Raw genomic sequence first — 17,205 nt, 5'->3', positions numbered from 1 at the left:
TTGTTATCCGTATTGGAGAAGCCATAAACGTCGATATCAGAAAAGAAAAACTACTAAACCTGTAATTGTCAAATTCGTGAGCCACAAAGTAAACTCTCTTCTCTACAAAGCGAGAACCAAGCTTAAAAACCTGAAAACCTCTGATGTATTTCCAAGCCATGCCTTCGCGTCTCGAGAAGACCAGCGTATATTTATTAATGAGAATTTTACGAATTATCGAAGAGAGCTTTTCTGGAAAGCAAACAAGATGAAAAGAGACAACATGATTACCAGCACATGGACAATGGATGGAAAAATATTTGTAAAGACATCGCCAAGCGGAGCACCTGTGAGAATTTATTGTGAAGAGGACTTAGATGTCTTTAAACGGTATTCAAAGGACTGCTGAATAAAAGAAGGGACTATGGACTGGATTGCTGAGTGAAGGAACTCTGTTTTTTAAATTTATTATGGTAATATTTCTGTTTTTGTTTTGTTTTGTTTTGGTGTTTACAATCGCAAATAAGAGGGGGAATGCGAACCGTATTTTTTTCTCCAAAATCTACCCTTAAATGCATAAATTACACCTGCAAAAATGTTTGGTAATCTCATTAAATGTAAGAGGTCTCAGAGATACGGTTAAAAAGAGCATTTTCACATATTTGAAAGATCACAAGGCTGATTTTTGTTTTCTTCAAGAAACGTTTTCAAAAGCAAGCGATGAAACCTTTTGGAGAAATGAATGGGGAGGTGAAGTTTACTTTTCTCACGGGACTTCTCATAGAAAAGGTGTTTGTATTTTGATTAATCGAGCGGTAAAAGAAAAAGCGACCTTCACATCCAGTGACGCCGACGGAAGAATAATCTTAATCAATCTCACTTACAACGGTCTAAAATTGTCATTTTGTAATATATATGCGCCCAACGACCACACACAACAAGTAAGTTTCATTTAAGAACTAAACTGTCCCCTAATCGACAAATCAGAAATTACAACTCTTATAGTTGGAGGTGATTGGAATTGTACACTATCTAAAAGAGACAAAAAAGGCGGCTCTCCTTGGAGGCCAACGGCATATAGGAATTTGGTAAATATCACAATGGATACCCTTGACCTTGTCGACATACAAACAACTCGTTATCGGAATGTCAACAAGTTCTCGCACTGGTCTAAAATGTTATGTGTGAAATCAAGGATAGATTTCTTGTTAATATCCAAGCACTTGACAAAATTTGTTAAAAAAGTGGACATCCAAACCTCAATAGCACCAGATAACAACATGATATCATTATCACTGTCGTGGCCGAACAAGAATCCTCAAGGACCGAGTTTTTGGAAATTCAACAACTAAATGAGCTGGATAAAATAGTCTGCAATAGCCAGAATCTTGATAACATTGACGGAGTTCTTAAACAATATGAAAAGAACTCCAACACCAATATGAAAATAAAGGCAAAGCTGCAATTTTCAGGTCTAAATGCCGCTGGGCAGAAGAGGGCGAAAAAGCAGCAAAATATTTTTTTAATTAGAAAAAAAGGAACTATTATAGAAAAACCATAAACAAAATTAAATTGGAAAATGATGAAACAGCTACTGATGAAACACAAATTCTGTCAATGATCCAAAGATATTGTAGTTATTTGTACAATTCTCAAACAATAGATGCACTGGAGAGCTTTGAAACATTTACCGAAGCATGAAATCGAGAGGATTAACACTCTATGGAAAAGTACTAATAATTAAATCTTTGGGGCTGTCTAACTTAATATATTCAATTTCAAATGTTAATGTCCCTAAGAAACGTATAGGGCAAGACTACTATAACCTACTTCTGGTTAAGAAACACCAATCACCTCACACTGGCCCAGAAAGATGGAAAAGAGATATTTCAATAGACACAGAGAATTGGACAGATGTTTTTAAAATGGCTTCAAGAATATGCAAAGAAAATAAGTTGAAAGAATTTCAATTCAAATTTATTCATAGGATTGTCATTACAAAGAAAGAACCCTTTAGATATGGGATAAATACAATCACTGCATTTACTGCAGTGAGCCAGATTCCATAAATCACACTTTTGTAGTCTTAGTTTTCGAGTTTTTGGGGTCTTAGGGTTGTCGTTTTAGAGACACCCATATTCACAGGACACCACTACTAAGACAACACTTAAAGAGAGGAATATGGCATCATTCCTGTGGAATATGAACAATTTAGATCAGCCCATGACCGGCCACCTGTTTTCGTTCAATAGAGACAGGTGGAGGGGTGGTATCACCCCACAGAAGGATTTATTCCTTCAACTAGCGTCAAGTGTAAACACTGTTACTGTGAATATAAGGTATGAAAATTGTATTGGGAAGAAATTTCACAAATTGAAAATAGTAATCGTCTTTTTTTCTACACTAATTACGTTTACTTTGCAAGACTAGAGGAAGTTGGATTCCAATTTAATTACCCTTCAGAAAAGATATCCACTCAAGACGTTTGATTTTGAACATGAAACTGGCTTTAAATTTTCACCTCACTCGTCGCAGAGAAAATGTAAACTCTCACTGGGACATAAGCATAAGCATAAGGACAGACGCAGACATAAAAAAAACAGATTTGTCAATACCAGCTCCCCTCGATGTTAATCAAGATGACGACACGGTTGACTGCCTTGCGCTTGTGTTTATGGTTTTATCGCCCCAATTCTCATTAGTAAAAAGTGCGGCGTGAGCGTAAGCACAAGCATAAGAAGAGCGAAAGCATTCGCTTTTCCTATGCTTATGTTTTGCTTATGTCGCGGGCATTCTCACTTGCTTTTGTGGTGCTTCTGCTTCTGCTTCTGCTTATGTCCTTGTGAATATCAGGCTTAGTACGACGCAAGCATAAGCACAAGGATGTTAACACGTGCAATAATCATAACCATATGCTTATGTTTTTGCTTGTGCTTATGCTTATACTTGATCGTACCTGTAAAGCAGGCTTTAGTGTTTATTATAATTATGCTGATATCAAGCTAATTCTGGAAAACAGAGGGCACACGCCATCAACAACAAAGCAATAATGACACGAACAGGGAAAAAATTGATGCGCCTCTTGCAGCTAAGGACCTTCGGCTCATTCGGGTTTCTCATTTCCGATTTTTCACAGAAAGAGATTGTTAGCATTCCAATCATAAATTGGCTTTCCAACAAATAACAAAATAACAAGCGGAAAGAAAGCAACGACAACCAGTCAACTCCTGCCGCCAAAAAAAAAAAACAGAAAAAAGTATGGCCCTGGTGGAAAAAAACAATGATTCAATCAGCGAATGTGGAGGCCACTTAACTGAGGGCAAAAACATTTGTTAATGCTGTTGGTGCAAAACATGCAGTTGTCGTTGATCTTTCCACCGACACCGATGAGCCACGGGTCGTTAAGATCCCGGAACCAAAAAGCAGCAACGACAAACCAATTCCACTGCCACAAGCTGAAACAACTCATTACTGAATTCACCACAGAGCAACCAAATTCACACACTAACATTACGCCTCAAACATCACCAACCCACACTAGTCCACCTAAGGCAAGTTCAACACCGAATGCCAACACCTGTCCACAAACCCACGTGCACTCACACAAGACCATATCACCAATACGTGAGACCGCTCCTATTTCATCATACATGGGCCTTCTATCTGACCAGGTGGACCGACCCCGTGACAGTTTAGCAAACATATTAGGGGGAGCGATTCGGAAATCGTATGATGTGGACGAACCTCAAAGACTGAATAGAAATTTTGCAGCAAAGCCCCTACCCGAATCTGCAGTGTATTCATGAAGAAAGTTTCCAAGCTGGAAAGACGACCGGAGGGAAAAATTGAAAAGGCAGTTAAAAAGAAGCAGCTGTTAAACGCTCTTAGAAACTACATCAGTAAGGAGCAATCTAAAGCAAACCAGTTTCACTTTGAAAGGACCCAGCAGCAGAATTTGCCCTTTGAACGTTTTATGCAAAGTCAGAGTATGTCTATGCAAAACATTTCTGTGATAGTAAGTACGACACTACAATTGTATGTTCTTACAAATATAATGCTTTTAGTTTGTATGGGTCCATCTGTGACATATATAGATCCACATGTTCTTTATGCAAAAGTCACTTACCTCTTTCCAGGTCTTGCAGAAAAGAAAGGAAAACTACCAGAACACAGAACATTTTACAGAAATGACCGAGTACATTAGAAGAATGCTAATACTGGTTTTAGAAAGCGAGACAGTTTTAAATCTACCTTAAGTCTCTGATTGCTTCCTATTTCCAATGAACACAATTGTTATATATAGGGTCGTATGGGGTGTCCATAATATGCTTCGCACGTACTCATTATTATTTTATAAATCTTTTCTACGCCACTGGAAGAACTGTAAACCAATCGTACACAGTGGCAATATTGCAACCATGTTTGCCACTATCCAAGCAGCATCTTCAGAAGCGAATGAAGACCTTAATCTGTAAGTGAAGCCAAGGCTTCATTCTCTTCATGACCACTGAATCCTGAATACTGGCTATTGCCTTGCCCCGCACTGAACAATCTTACAGAGATAAAGAATATTATTTTTCCTAGAGAGACCATAATAATTGATTAAAAATTATAGGCTGATTACTAATTGTCAAGTAGTTTCACTTATTTATTTACTAAAAATTGTCAAAACATTTATCATTAAAATTTTGCGGTTGAATCAGACTGTACCATTATAACCAAAATTAAACATAATCAATGAAAGTCATGATCAGCTTTGTAAACAATCAACCAGACTCGTTGGGATATTGATATATAAATATTTATATAATAAAAATAAAAATATAAAAAATATACAACAATGCTCAGATGTCGCTTTATCGTTGTTCATATTGTACAGGAGTGAAGTAGAGTGGGAAAGCATAAAAGAAACTAGCGACAACGACAAAAGTGAGGACAGCGAGTACACGTTTCCATGTCTGTAAGTTTCTGGCTCTGTCTGTTTTGAAATTCCCTGGCTCGGTTTACCGCTATTTACAAATTCATGAGTATATACATTTGCTGATTGTTACTTTGACCTGTTATTCGAGCATGAGCATAAGTAAAACTATTGGTGTTATCGCCAGAATAAGACATTTTGCCCCTACTAGTACGTTGATAGCTCTTTACAGATCTTTCATATATCCCTTACTTATCCTACGACATTACTGTATGGGGCCAAGCTGCGCAGACACACCTCACCCAAATCCTTGTTCCACAAAAACGTGCCCTCTGCCTCATATATTTTGCACCTTATAGATCTCATACCATTCCTCTCTTTGTCTCCTCTAGTAGTATCCCGATCAATACTTTTTATTTTCAACCAATTTAAACTCTAATGCATAATGTTTTTAATAAATATTATTAGCACCGCGTAATATTTCTAATCCTTTTTACTTTTCAAGAGAGACATAATATACTGATACGAGATTCTCCTCATTAAATATTCAAGACTAAACCAACAATTTAAATCTTTTTCTCGCCTTGGGGCCAAAATATGGAACAGTATTTCCCTAGAACTTCGAAAATTACCCAAGTACAGCTTGAAGAGAAACGCCTGTTATTCCATACTTTAAGAAAAGAGGATGATTATTTTGGCATTCCCACTCTCATCTGTGCTCATCTCTGAGTTTTCAAATCTGAACGCTACAACATGATCGTAATTAAATCAATCTATTTAGAGTATAGTAATTTATATTTCTTTTTCCCCATATGTTCACTTCTTTTCTTTTCTTTCTTTACTTCAATGTATGTAAGGCTCACTAACAAATCGTATATAGATTTAAATTTTTCAAACTTTAATAATTCTTGTAAATTAGTCTTTTCACTACCCGCCTAGATTAGCTCTAGCTATTTGCGGGTTAGTGTTGTTTTTGTATTTTTTGTCAAACATTTTTAAATAAAGTTGACACTTGAAACTAGCATGCCTTTAAAGGGATTCACGCCATTTTAAATAGTAGTACCAATAAAGCTTTCTATGCTTTATAATGTCTTAGCTTAGCGCTGTATACAGCTAAAACAAGACGATGAGATACAGGCTCAACAATATACATGTCTCTGCCAAATATTCATTGCCTGTTTAGCATATTTCTACAGTGTGTGGGCGTAGCAAATGCGACATTTTGCTTTAAGGGCATTGGAGAAGCTTGACCCAGTCGTTATCATGCTGCAACAGGAGTTAGAGCCAAAGAAACTAGACCAGAACCATGTCTTCTACAGAGCGCGCTTGAATTCGCTCAGAGGTTGTCAAATCCTCACGAGCGGTTTACACACGACGAGACAGTAAACACATATATGGAAACTCTCGAATTTCACAGGAAAGCCAAAACTATGAATTTATTAATTATAAGGGGCCCAGGGCACCAAAACCAAGGGCGTGGTCGGAAATTCCAATTTAACTGGAGGGATAGGAACTTGCCCTTTGTACCTTCGAAGACTACAAGGGACAAAAACAAGGCAAGATACACAACACGAAATGGAATCATCAAAAGCCTTCTGGTCGCCTACCTTCTTCTTTCCCAACTTGAAGATAGTGAGGTTCTACCCTTTTTACAGAGTTGCAGTCTGCTCGTAATACCTGCAGCACTAGCTACTGATGGCATGAGCCTTAAACCTGGTTTGCAGTTTGATCCTCGAGTGAAAGAACTTGTTGGACTACTGTTTCCCGTCAGTGTTACCTATGCCAAAGAAAATTCTGTGCCCGATCCACGTTTCCTTTGTGAATCTTTCATTGTCAAGGCGATTGCTTTAGTTGTGACAACACTTGACAATAAACTTTCTTTACCTGTTGGGAATGACTACACCTGCAAGAAAACCGATGGGAACCTTATAAAGAAAAGAATAGAAAGGCGTGTCAAACAACTTCAAATCTGTTTGACTGCCTCATGGGAGTATCAATCGAAACTAGCATGAATGTGATTGTTTCATCAGGAGACGCTTGCAGTAGCTACTGTGAAGGTACGAAAGAGAATTAGCGATAAAAGACAAAAAAATACAGTTTTTGCTTATTTGACAGATTAAAAAAAAGGCAAACTATTCTGGCTATAAAATCAAGCCTCGTCGGTATTGCTGAAAGATCAATTACCAGTTCCACACCTTTTTATCTTGGAGTTGCAGCTCAAGATATCCACCAAGATCAGCATAGATCGCATTCGGCAAAGATCAATATCTTTATTCCCTCTGAGCAAAGTATATTTCTTTTTGAAAGAAAAGATCAAGTCGACTTACCTAAAGAAGCTGTAGGATTGGTCCTTGATGCCTTAACACTACCGGCTAGCGAGGAAATAACACTACCAGATGAAATTTACGAAGGAGTGGTCAGTGTTTTTAGGGAGGCAAGGGAACTTTGCATTGAAGGTGATGAATGTATGACAGATCCAGTTGCGGAGGATTTCTCCAGCAACGATCTAAATGGTTTTGTCTGTGCTGACTCTGTGATCTTGTCGACCATCTCCACCTACCACAGAGGAAGAAATAACCGTTCACCGACCAGATTGGACTTGTAATTTATGAATGCACATGGAAAAGGTTTTCAGATGGGTGTCGAAAAGTAATTGGTTTTGCATTATTACACTATTTGATTGGTTGAGAAAACTCACGCCACTGTTCTCAACCAATGAGAAGTAAAACCAAAACCAATTGCTTGCTTGCATGCGTTGCCGCGCTTGACGCCAATTGCATATACTTGCTTCAAATTTGTAATTTGTCAGTGAATTGTAGGGGCACAAAGTGACATATTTTTCACTGTACATACGATAATAAATAATTTCTCTTTGATCCTTTGTTCAAATCATCAGCATGTAGTAAGCCATAGAGTGTTGCCTATGTATGAACATGCGTAAGCTATGGCAAGCTAGATTTAATTTTTCTTAGACGTAAGCTAATTCAATATTCCAGGTTTGCTTTAATTTTTTTGTAGTTGTACACGTATATTTAAAAATGCATTGCTTATTTTTGTCTGCAGGATTATGAACTGGACGGAGGAACATGATTCTGTTTTTTGCCAAGAAATAATCTTTGTAAACCCATTCAGAGGAAGGAAGAAATCTGTTCAGCGAAGTGCCTTGTGGCAAAAAGTGGCGGTTACCCTAAACAGCATCACAGATCCTGTATTTTTTATGTGGATATTTACGCTCATTTCGAGACCATACTGGGGTTTTGGTAAAACGATTCAAACGAAAGGACAAGGAATTGAAGGAAAGCAGTACAAACCCTACAATAAAAGAAGTAGACGTAGCCATAGAACAGATTATTGCTCTGGAAGAGTCTGCCAATGGGCAGCACGACCTGGAAGATGGCGAAAAGAAGGATAGGATCGAGGGAGACAGACTGAAAGCAGAAGAAATGCGTAGGACTCTTATGTAGACAATGGGGAAAACACAGAAGAAAAAGTCCGAGGAGGGGCAGAGCAAAGTGAAGAAATGCAGAAGAAGTGGGAGTGAAACGGTAGAGTGTCTTAAACTTAAGGCGAAGCAAGACATGGATGTTAAGAAGCAAGAATTGGACTTGAGAAAACAGGAGCAAGAGCAGATCATTGAAGCACAAAATCAGCAAAGGGATATGTTCAAACAAATGATAAAAAACAACCGGAACAACAGGAGCAAATGCATGACATGAATTCTTACTAATGCTCCAACAGCTGCAGCAAACTACAGCACTGATGAAGGTTATTGAAACACCAGTTCCAAAATAAACAAACTCCATTTTGCTGTAATTCCCTCAGGTATCAGGTTACTTTGTTGTTATCCAACTAAGTTTCCCTGGGCCTGGATCCAAACGCAATATATTAGTAGTGTAACTGTGTAAGATGTTCAAATTGATGACTGTAGTTTGAACTTTATTTCAACGTCTTTGGAAGGTTCAAATTTTACTTTTTTTTGGATAGATTAACGTTGATGCTGACAGCCATAATAAAACCGATTTCTTTGTTGAGTTTAATTTTATTTGACATTAATGTGCTCTTCCTGGTATCTTCCCATGTAAATGTAGAACAGTTTTTTTGGGTCTTATGTTAGGTGGTTACAAAAGGCTGGGTGATTAGGAAAAAATCCTCTAGGGAAGGTGGATCTAATTCAAACAACTGGGATGTTGAATTACCATACAAACATGTCAAAACGTTTTGAAGGATTGCACAGACAATCTGAGCTGAGCCCAATCTAAAGATTCTTTTTGAAATCAAGAAATTTAAAACAATTTACAATATCATAAAAAAGCTATTCAACGAAAGTGCGAGCTGCACTCACAGAACTGTTGTAAATTTGCAGTTGGGGAGCCAAAGAGACCAAAACTCACACAGCCTTCCATAGCAATGACGAAACACAGCCATCTTATTGCTTTGGGATGTTCCCCTGTAAAAGAAAAACCAATAAACATCAAAAATTTAAACTGCAACAAAAACAATGGAAAGGATGGTATTCAATCAATTTGCGTTGCAAAGCAAGAGTAAAATTTTAAAAGGCATAGTGGAGTGTTAAGAATTAAGCAGACACATATTTACGGACTCAACTTACCACTGCCTTATTACACGGGCTTCGATGATGGCCAAAGCACATAATGTTTTGGAATACACAGAATTTCCAAGCATTGTTCTCCACTATTTGTTCTGGATCCAAGCTTCTGGGGAACCAAAGACAACAGAATTGTTTCTGTTTTCTATCAAAGTCGCCTCCTTTTCAGTGCAAGAGCTAATACTCGCCGCTGTAACTCCCTTGCCTCTCAAATACTCCACTTGGTCATCCACTAGAGTGAGCAAAGGCAACACAACAACACAAATGTGGCCTGGCTGACTTGGTACGTGGTCCATGACTAATGGCAAAGCTTGAAAAATCAGAGATTTTCGGGAGCTAGTCAGCAAATTAAGGAAAATATCCTTTTTCCTTTCAATTAACTTCGATGTTGCTGATCGCTGATGCAAATTTAAAGCCTGTATGCCGAATTTTGGCGCTACAAGATTAAACCCTTCTTTGAGATCCGCCATTTTGTTACTGAAAGATCTACATCATCTGGGCAAATAAAAGGAGCCAGATGATTTGTTCAAATTTAAGGCACGAACATTCACCAGAAAATGAAAGCCACACACTGATTGGTTTATTTAGAAAGGAATGTATGACGGTTTAATGCAGCTGTATGGGAACGGGGAGCGTTGCGTGACTCCAGCCCAAGTGGTTGGTGAATATTTCCGTCAATCATACCCAGGGCGGTTGGAAAGCTTGGGAATGTGTCTAAAAATTGGTTCCATTGTCGAGTGCCATTTTATGTAACGATCATAATTTGTAAACAATAAGGACGTGGTAAATCTCCTCGGCTACAGTGCTTTTAGAAATGTCGAATACAAATGCAAGAACGTGGAGCACATCGAGAATGCAGCGTCGTCTCCTGTCTGTCTGCAGGGTGCGAGGCCAGTGTCTTGGTAAAGTTACTTCTCTGTATATATTTTCAACGACTTCTTCAAAAGTTTCTAGTGTCCTGCCCATCATGTACCGAAATATTACAGGGTTGAGCTGTAAAGCGTGCCACACGTCTCTTCCTCTTGATCTTTTTCCATGAAGATACGGAAACAAGACCCAAACTACGGGAGTATAAGTAACAAGGAAAAAAGAAACAAGGATTATCGCTGAAGACCAGAAATACTGGTGGTGGAAGAACACAAAGCATTTGATCTTGAGTCACATTTACTAAACAAGAAGCCAAATGATTTAAATCGAGGAAACTATAATGGAGTAGGCATTTTAAGGAAATATTTGGGGAGGAGGTGGGAAGTTTTCTTTGGGCATTTTTATTTCTTGGGAGAACAACCCTCACAAGTCTGTCTTTTTAGCCAGTCAGCAAGACATGTTTACAACAAGCATTTGTCTCCCCCAGTATCTTAGAATTTCATATTCAAAATGGTTTAATTATGCTGACCCAATCATACTCCATGTTGTAAAAGTACGAGACACTTTTATTAAAAAAAGATGCGTCAAAAGGACTTTCTTACATCATGTGCTAAAAACAAATGGGAATGTTGTTTGTTCGAAGCAAAACAAATACCTTGTAATTTTCCACCCTCTCAACAATAGCCACTTTTCTCACTCTTTGAAGGAGGACGGATACCAGACAAACTAGCAAGAAGCAAGGAGATTGCCACCTATATGTCAAACAATGTCAAATACAAATAGGAATGTTGTTTATTATAACAATTCGTTATATATAAGCCTAAACTTTGTTGTTTCTCGCACTTACAACAATGGACTGGAAGGATAACATATTCCCAAGGGCAGCATTTAAGGGGGGGGGGGGAGGGAAGATTGAGATGCCTGCCAGCCCTAGAATGAGTACCTCTTTAACAACCTCTTCCAGAGCAAGGCACTAAGAAAACGCACACACCACACAAGAAGTATAGCCAAGTGGAAAACTGCTTAATTATCAGAGCAGTTGAACTGAACGGACGGGACTGGAGAGCAGTGTTGGCTTTTTTAAAACGAAACTGGGAAGTCCTTGGAGAGGAATGAGAGCTATACCGCGATTGTGATATTGGTGACAGGAGTATACAGTATTGACTGCGGAAAGGAGCCGCAACCATTCTAGGCAAGGACAGCAAGGTGGAGAATAGGTGAGTACAAATGAACATTGGGGTTGAAATTTTGGATCACTGGTGTGGACTAGTATATTTGGGGCTGAATTTTTGTTGGCCGTTAGACTCAAGTCTAGTTTTCGCCTATGGGACGTTTATGGGGTTTAAAAAAATTTGTATTCGTACGCGCATTTCCTTCACTATTATACCTGAGTACCCCCTTAGGGTACGAACTATGCTAGGTTACGATGCAAACTCGTTGTCATTAACACGCTAAGGAAAGTTTCTTTCTTTACGTATTTTTCAGGGATGCTAAAGTTTCGTGTATAGATGATGAATGTAATATGGTATATGATATTTTGAAAGGTCCCCAGCTGAAAAACCCTGAATCAGAAGAGAGGAAATGCACCACAGATATCAACGATGAGATAGAAAAATAGTAACCAGGGTTAATCTGAGGGATACCAAATATCGCCTGGATGCAGCTGAAGAGGTTGCTGTGGCAAGCGCCGCAGATGTTATGGAGAGCATAAAGAAAAGGGCCAAAAGTGAACAAGAGGAACATGATTAAAAAAAGGAAAAGGGCAACAACGGTCACGAACAGGATTGAGGGTGTACTAGAATAGTTGCCTTAATTTCTGGTCGCTGTCGAAGGAATTGCAGTCAATAGAAGAACCTCACCGGGAAAATACTATTTCATCTCATCAGGTAACACGATCCGAAAAGGCGGATTCCAGGTCAGAATTTGTGGCGAGTTGCAGATGGTGCTGTTGAGGATTATCGATTCAGAGGAATTTAAGACTGAGGGAGCGATTGTTTTGAAAGCGAGGAGAGCTAGACATTAAGGAGATGTAACAAAGAGACTGAATTCAGTGCGGGATCTCATTGCTGGTGCTGCGAGTAAAGAAGAAATATTTCAAGGCATGGACGACTATGAACATGCTTTTCAAAAATTCGTAGACGCTCGTGGAAAGTATTTGCGATTTGAGGCTGACAAAGGAATGGTGGCTCTGGCTAAAGAAAGTCATGAGAACGAGGTTGAGCGCAAATTTCTCCTAGATGTTGATATTAGCGAGTGGAAATTCAAGATAAAATACCACACGAAAGAAAGGGCGAAAGCAAGCTGCGATTTGTGTCGGTCAACTAAAAATAGAAAAAGTTCATGTTCCACTCCTAGTAGCGTGAAAATGAAGCAGAAAATTGTTGAAGAGGGACGGCTGAGGATAGAGGCGTTAAAAGAAACAGAGTTTAGAACGTTGCTTGGAAGAGCAAGAAGCTGAGTTTAAGAGGAGAAAACTTGAAATAGAGGAAGAAAGAAAGGAAGGGGAAAAAGGAAGAGAAAAAGGGCCGAGTTGGAGAGGAAACTAGAAAAGATAGCAGCAGAAACAGACCTAAAGAAGACTGAAGTTGAGTTGAAGATAGAAGAGGAAGAGTTACTTAGCCAATACTCATGTGACAGAAGTAAAGGAGACGAGGTAAATCCAACCCTGTCCACCATGTTGTGTATCTTAATGTATCAGATCCTCCGTTAAGCTTACCACTGAAGGTTTTTTCCTTTGCTTCTCACATAATCAATATTCAAAATTCAGCACCACCTATGATCATGACGGTTAAACCAGAGGTGTTGTCAGTGTAAGTAATTTCTCAGAGCAATATATCGTCCGCGTATGTACCATTACCTATGCTGTTGGCTTCACAGAAGAACACCACTTTAAGCGCAGAAGAGCGTGACTTCACCCCTCGGATACACGTACCGACAGAAACAGCGAGTCCCTCTTTTGCCAACCAGAAGGAGAATGTTTCACCTAGAGATCATCACCTAAGAGAGCAGCGAAAATCCGATGTGAGTACATCATTTGCAGCTCAGTCAGTTCAGCAACCACTTCACACCCCTCTCGAACATGTTTTGTTACAGACAATTCAACAACTCGCGCAGCAGTCGGCGCAACAAGCATGGTTTTCAGAACCAAAGGCAGACATGGCTCTATGGTTAACAATAGCTGAAGCACTCAAGCAAGGTCTTTCACTGCCAAAAATTGAACTGATGCAGTTTGGAGGAGACTCTTCAGAATATGAGGAATTTGCTGTCAACTTTCGTCACCACATCGAGAGCAAGGTGACCGATGATTCTCAGAGATTAACCCATTTACTGGCAGTGTGCTTGAAAGGCCAAAGATGCGATCAAGAGTTGTGTTAAACTTCCCATGGGCCAGAGATATGAAGAAGCTTGAAAAACCCTAATGAAGAATCTTGGTCAACCCCATATGGTGGCCGATGCACACTCTAGAAAGTTGAGAGAGCTTAACATAAGAAGAGGCAATGCTGCTAATCTAATTGACTTTGCACGAAGACTTGAAAATGTGAAGAGGGTGTTAACTAGTATTAAGCACATTTACCTATGAACATTGCAACTTTGCAACTTGTAGAAACTTGCATGCATGTTCGTATGTCATAACAGTACATACCATATGCCACTGGCTTAAATAAAAAATATAAACAGTTATTTTACACATTGTACAGTTCCAGAAAAACTCCTTACCCACCCTATGGAGGGGCATTGGAAATTCCTAGAGGGTGGGGGTTTTAAAAACCTAGAATTTAGAAGCAGAACTGGCATTTCCTGGGAGGAGGGAGGAGATGAAAAAAAAAAACTTCTGTGGAAGAGTACAGATACTTTCTGGAACTCGGCATTGTATTTATAACAGGCGCTAACCCATATTAGAAAGCAACAATACATCACCATTAATTGCCGCCTAATGGGTTAAGTGATGACACCATGTACTGCAATAATAACAATTTACGTGGTACATATATAAAACACACAGGTACTACAGTTTTCAAGCTGGATTGACATTGCAGTGTCGCCTCGTTGCTGCTGGCATGATTGTTGATGCAGAACCTGTCTCTGCGCAAGTAAAGCCAGGCCCAGCTGATGTTACCCTTCAAGTCACAACAGTAATGAATACTAGCAGTCCTCTTACTGAAGATCAACAAAACCTGGATACAGCAAAAATAGTCATTTGGCCAAAGAAATGCACGACAATCTTCCAAAGCAATCCTTTAGTTGTACAATTTCACAAACAGCCAGCAAGTAAGTATGAATAAATAGATATGCATGCCTACATAAATTAATTAGGCCAATTAATGTACACTTTCTTTAAATAGTTCAAAATCACATTAAGGCCCATGCTTATAAAACTCAAAATATTACTTTATTCTAGCTCAACTACTCTGTTGTTATTCAGTCACATTCAAATTCTCCCTCCCTCCCTCCCTCCCTAAGCATCTAAGACATGTATGCAAGTAATTTTAAAACTGGCATCTCCTCTGATGGCTAAGGATGATCAGTCAATCAAGTAACAGTTATAAAATTCCCATCCATGGAGTAACCAGAAGTGTAAATTATCTCATTTATGGATTTAAAAAAGATACTATTATAACAGACGACTTATACCAGTTTTGTTTTTTTCTGTTCTCTAGATTACTTTTTATTAATTCTACTTAATATATTTACCCACTGACACAAATTTCAAAGAGCCCAAACAGAGCAATCCTTGTCACCAACCAGAGAGGAAAGGAACAGATCTACAGCCTTGAATGCAGTAAACAATGGAAGAAAAAGTATTAATAATATGGATGAACTCCATTAAAAAATAATTAATGGATAGGAATGGGAACTTGGATTTAAAGTTACATTAAATCGTCGAAAAGGAATCCATTCCCTGTTACTTCTAAATTCTACTTAACAGTCTAATTGCTTTGGTAGACAATCATTCCACAAATAATTTTTTAGTGACGATCAAACTGTATAAAAATAAAATAAATAAAATTCTGACTTTCCGTTGTTTTTTGTCTGTCCCTGTTTCCTTTAACTCATTAGAAAACAAAGAAAGCAGTGACCATGTTATCAACTATGCTGGACAAGTAATTTAAATGGGTCTTATGTTAATGAACTTGAATGACACAGAAAGAGAAGGTGACGGAGAACGCATCATTATTAACTGGAAGGTCCCGCTTCCCTACTTTAGAGCATGCAAGAGGGGACAGAAGTATGCATATGAAGCAATGAGACTTTTATCCCATGTCAAGGCACTGTTCAGTGAAAAAATGGCTTACCGTGCTACACATGGAGGAGTTGTAAACCATTTAGGAAGCGATGGGGGAAATCTAGCCAATGATTTAAAACAGGAACATTATGTCAAGAAAAACAGGAAACTCACCACCAAACTGGGTGTTCAAAAAACTTTAAAGGCAGTGAGTCGAGTAACAGGTGCTTCAAATGGATTAGAAGACATCAACATCAATCTTAAGCACCAAAATTAGATCCACAGGCCACCAAGCAAACTCACTGTTGCCAGTGCGGAGGAAGATGAGAAAGAAATGGTGAAAATCCTGAGAGGTTTGAAACGATTTCGCTCCACATGGCACAGTGGTGAGAGCACTCGCCTCCCACCAATGTGGCCTGAGTTCGATTCCCGGTCTCGGCGTCATATGTGGGTTGAGTTTGTTGTTGGTTCTCTTCCCTGCTCCGAGGGTTTTTCTCCTGGTACTCCGGTCTTCCTCCCTCCACAAAAACCAACATTTCCAAATTCCAATTTGACCTGGAAACAGTGGAGAGAACAGCCACTCCGTGATTTCCACTGAAATTCCTATTTATTTTATTTATTTTTTATTCACACCTTACACAAAGCATCCACACTTCCCGCGCATCTCAGAAAGCCTCACTTGAACTTGATGTGATGCTGTTGAAGGCTTGGCGTACCCAAAACCGAAATCGCCTAATAGTGAACAGGAATGAACCCAAAATATTCTAGGATTACTTTTCTTCTGCAGCTAGATGTGGTAACAAAGTTCCTCATTACCTGATGCAAGTTTGTCTTTGCATAACTTATATCATAAGAGTTGAAGAGAACTCTAGATATAGCTGGATCACCATCCCTACTGGCTCTCCTACTTTCTTGAAAATACTCCTCCATGGTACTTGGAACACCAATGTGTACGACTTCACTAATATGTGGACAGTCAACACCAATTCCCGATGCTACAGTGACAAAAAAGCACTCTGATATTACCTGGTCTTTTAATTAGCTCATCAAGGATGTCATTCTTATCCTTTTCAGGAAAATTGGCGTGGAATTGTGCAAACAGGCTGTTTTTGGCTAAATTTGCCAAGCCAATTGGTGCATACTGCTTGTCGTCCAAGTGGCGATGAAAAATTGCTGAAGCATTCCCCACAAATTTCTAGGGTGGAATAAACAAACAGTAAGGGGCATCTTCTTTTTCAACTCTTTTAGCTTTGTGACGTAAAGCATGTTATCATCACCTGTACGTTGACGTCTTGCAGCAGTGTAAAATATATGCTTTATGTCTGGGTTCACTGCAATGATGACTGGATCGACCATCCCTAGGGAATTTGCAGTTATATTTCTTGTTTTCTCCGTTGCTGTTGCTGTCAGTGCAACTATAGGCACATTCGGAAAAAGGGCACTCAGCATACCTAGCTGTGCATAAACAGGTCTAAAACGTTTCCTGTAAATAATATTATTAATATCAAAAATGTGTAAAATGCAGTTGTTTAGCAACATTTATTTTGTTATTCCTCTGAAATTATTATTATTATTATTATTATTATTATTATTATTATTATTATTATTATT

At 38.8% G+C, this 17,205-nt stretch overlaps 2 pseudogenes across 1 annotated transcript; both read left to right on the top strand.

The window, feature by feature from the left end:
- Positions 1-10,317: 10,317 nt before the first annotated feature.
- On the top strand, positions 10,318-13,950 carry LOC146483610 (uncharacterized; annotated as a pseudogene).
- A 441-nt stretch (positions 13,951-14,391) lies between these two features.
- LOC146483609 (uncharacterized) lies at positions 14,392-16,760 on the top strand (annotated as a pseudogene). The gene is made up of 4 exons (XR_014863776.1): positions 14,392-14,639; positions 15,086-15,169; positions 15,429-15,980; positions 16,669-16,760. The product of XR_014863776.1 is annotated as an uncharacterized LOC146483609 (transcript).
- The last annotated feature ends 445 nt before the right edge of the window (positions 16,761-17,205 follow it).

The sequence above is a fragment of the Pavona decussata genome, unplaced genomic scaffold, assembly GCF_977016875.1.
Source record: "Pavona decussata unplaced genomic scaffold, jaPavDecu1.1 SCAFFOLD_38, whole genome shotgun sequence".
In the NCBI taxonomy this organism is placed as follows: domain Eukaryota; kingdom Metazoa; phylum Cnidaria; class Anthozoa; order Scleractinia; family Agariciidae; genus Pavona; species Pavona decussata.
The sequence above is the reverse complement of the archived record's forward strand: the minus strand, read 5'-3'. Positions and strand labels throughout refer to the sequence as shown.